General features: G+C 37.0%; 1 pseudogene across 1 annotated transcript; it reads left to right on the top strand.

Annotated features, from left to right (window-relative positions):
- LOC309794964 (outer mitochondrial transmembrane helix translocase-like) lies at nucleotides 1-1,097 on the top strand (annotated as a pseudogene). Its single transcript has 2 exons — nucleotides 1-351; nucleotides 573-1,097. The product of its transcript is annotated as an outer mitochondrial transmembrane helix translocase-like (transcript).
- Nucleotides 1,098-3,461: the final 2,364 nt, after the last annotated feature.

The following is a 3,461-nucleotide window of genomic DNA, read 5'->3' as shown; positions in this document are numbered from 1 at the left end:
ATCAAGATGGAACATGCTGAAGCCTTTTCTCGTCCCCTGAGTCGGAATGATATTGGTTTAATTTTCTGTTTGATGATATTTGATACAATAACATACTTTACAATCAAATGGATATTGGATGCAATTCATCCAATCAGAAAGCAAAAGCTCTGAAATAGAAAAATTAATGAAGCCAATTGGCGTGAAAAATGTGAAGCTTTCAGAATATGAAATGGGTATTGCTGTTCATCAACTAGACCGTCTGAACACGTACGTTACTTGGAGTGATATAGGAGGTTTAAATGATGTCATTACGGATCTGAAAGATACAGTCATCTTACCTATCAAAAAGAAACATTTGGGGCTTCCCTGGTGGTGCAGTGGTTGAGAGTCCGCCTGCCGATGCAGGGGACGCGGGTTCGTGCCCCGGTCCGGGAGGATCCCACATGCCGTGGAGCGGCTGGAACCGTGGGCCATGGCCGCTGAGCCTGCGCGTCTGGAGCCTGTGCTCCGCAACGGGAGAGGCCACAACAGTGAGAGGCCCGCGTACCACAAAAAAAAAAAAAAAAAAAAAAAAAAAAAAAAAAAAATTTCTTTGAAAATTCCAAGCTTCTGCAGCCTCCAAAAGGTGTTTTTCTCTATATGCCTCCATGCTGTGGTAGAACATTGATTACCAAGGCTACAGCCAAAAAAGCAAGTTGTTGTTTTCTTAACCTTCAGCCTTCAACGCTGACCAGTAAGTGGTATGGAGAATCTCAGAAACTAGCTGCTGCTCTTTTCTCCCTGCCATGAAGCCACAGTCTTCCATCATCTTTATAGATGAAATTGACTCCTTTCTACAAAAACGTTCAAGTTCTGACCGTGAAGCTACAGCCATGATGAAAGCTCAGTTGATGAGTCTTTGGGATGGACTGGGTACTGATCACAGGTGCCAGGTCATAGTGATGGGAGCTACGAATCATCCTCAGGATTTTGACTCAGATATAATTGGAAAAATGCCTATGAGATTTCATGTCAACCAGCCTGTTCTAAAACACACCTCAGTGTGGGAGTTGGCTACTGGCGATGCATCCAAAAACATATTGCTGTGATTTATGTGTCCTGACATATTTTTGAAAATAACGTGTAATCTGCTGTTTTTTAATGTTGTCCTAAAATTCTTGATTCTATCCCCTGATCTGACAGTGGTGTGGAGTTCATCCATGTAAGGTGATTTCCTTTGTCCTTGTTCTGTCAATTACTGGGAGAGATGTATCAAAATCTCAAGGTATAATTGTGGATTTGTGTATTGATCCTTTCAGTTCTATCAGTTGTTGCTTCACAAATTTTGCTGCTGTTCTTTTGTGCATATACACTTAGGATTGTGTGGTCTTCACGGTAGATTGGCCCTTTTTTTCATTATGTCATTTGCTGTTACCCTTGGTAATTTTATTTTCTTTGAACTTTATCTGCTATTAAGAAGACACTCCTCTTTCCTTTCAGTTCATGTTTACATGGTATAACTTTTTTATTCTATTGACATTGTGAGTGAGATAAATCTTTGTTGTGTGAAGCTGTTCCATGCATTGTAGGATGTTTACTAACGTCACTGGACTGTACACATTAGACACCAGAAGCACTACCCCAGTTATGGCACTAAAAGGTGTGTCCAGATTTTTGCAAATGTTTCCTGGGAGTAGTGTGATCTCCCCTGGATATCCTTTCAGTAACAGAAAAGATAGTAGTATGGCATTTTGTTTTCAACTTGCCTTGATGTAATATTACAATCAAGACCTGACATTATGAATGAACAAACTGTTTTCCAAGCAAGAGGGATCTCATGAGACCATTATGAGATCCTCATTGGTGATGGAAGTTGTATTCATATAGACATTTTTTTTGTTTTCATTTCAGTTGGAACTGAGGTGAATGTATTTTGTGTGTGAACAAAGTAAAGACAACTTTTATTTATTTATTTTTTTATTGAAGAATAGTTGATATACCATGTTTCAGATGTACCACGAAGTGATTCACTTATATGTATATTTTTTTCTGATTCTTTTCCATTATAGTTTATTACAAGATATTGAATATTGTTCCCTGTGCTACACAATAGTTCCTCGTCGATTATCTATTTTATATATAGAGTGTGTATATGTTAATCTCACATTCCTAATTTATCCCTCCCCTCGTTTCCCCTTTGGTAACCATAAGTTTGTTTTTACTGTCTCTAAGTCTGTTTCTGTTTTTTAATTAAGTTCACTTGTATCATTATTTCAGACTCCACATATAAGTGATATCATGATATTTGTCTTTCTCCATGTGACTTACTTCACTTAGTATGAAAATCTCTAGGTCCATCCATGTTGCTGCAAATGGCATTCTCTCATTGTCTTTTATGGCTGAGTAATATCACATTGTATACATGTATATACCACATATTCTTTATCCATTCATCTGTTGATGGACATTTAGGTTGCTTTTGTGTCTTGGCTATTGTAAATAGTGTCGTGATGCACATTGGAGTATATATGTCTTTTTGAAGTAGAGTTTTCATTTTTCTGGATATATGCACAGGAGTGGGATTGCTGGATCATATGGTAACTCTATTTTTAGTTTTTTAAGGAATCTCAATACTGTTCTCCGAAGTGGCTGCACCAATTTACATTCCCACCAACAGTGTACAAGGTTTCGTGTTTCTCCACACCCTCTCCAGCATTTATTATTTGTAGACTTTTTAATGATAGCTATTTTGACCGGTGTGAGGTGGTACCTTGTAGTTTTTATTTGCATTTCTCTAATAATTAGTGATGTTGAGCATCTTTTCATGTGCCTTTTGGCCATGTGTATGTCTTCTTTGGAGAGATGTTTATTCAGGTCTTCTGCCCATTTATTTATTGGGTTGTTTGGTTTTTTGATATTGAGCTATATAAGCCGTTGTATATTTTGGAAATTAATCTGTTGTTGGTTGTCTCATTTGCAAATATTTTCTCCCATTCTGTAGGTTGTTCTTTCATTTTGTTTATGGTTTCCTTTGCTTTGCAAAAGCTTTCAAGATTCATTAGGTCCCATTTGTTTATTTTTTCTTCTGTTTCCATTACTCTAGGAGAAGGATTCAGTATATCTTTCTGTTTGTGTCATCTTTGATTTCTTTCATCAGTATCTTATAATTTTCTGAGTACAGGTCTTTTGCCTCCTTAGGTAGGTTTATTCTTAGGTATTTTATTCTTTTTAATGCGATGGTAAATGGGATTGTTTCCTTAATTTCACTTTCTGATGTTTTGGTTTTACTGTATTCAAATGCAACAGATTTCTGTATATTAATTTTGTACCCTGCAACTTTACCCTGTTCATTGGTGAGCTCTATTAGTTTTCTGTTGGCATCTTTAGGATTTTCTATGTATAGTATTATGTCATCTGCCAACAGTGACAGTTTTACTTCTTCCCTATTGGATTCCTTTTATTTTTCTTGTCCAATTGCTGTGGCTAGGGACTTCTTTCTG

This window comes from Mesoplodon mirus, assembly GCF_964341445.2.
Source record: "Mesoplodon mirus genome assembly, chromosome: 19".
Classification (NCBI taxonomy): Eukaryota; Metazoa; Chordata; class Mammalia; order Artiodactyla; family Ziphiidae; genus Mesoplodon; species Mesoplodon mirus.
Note: the sequence above shows the minus strand (reverse complement) of the source record. Positions and strands in the feature narration are given on the sequence as shown.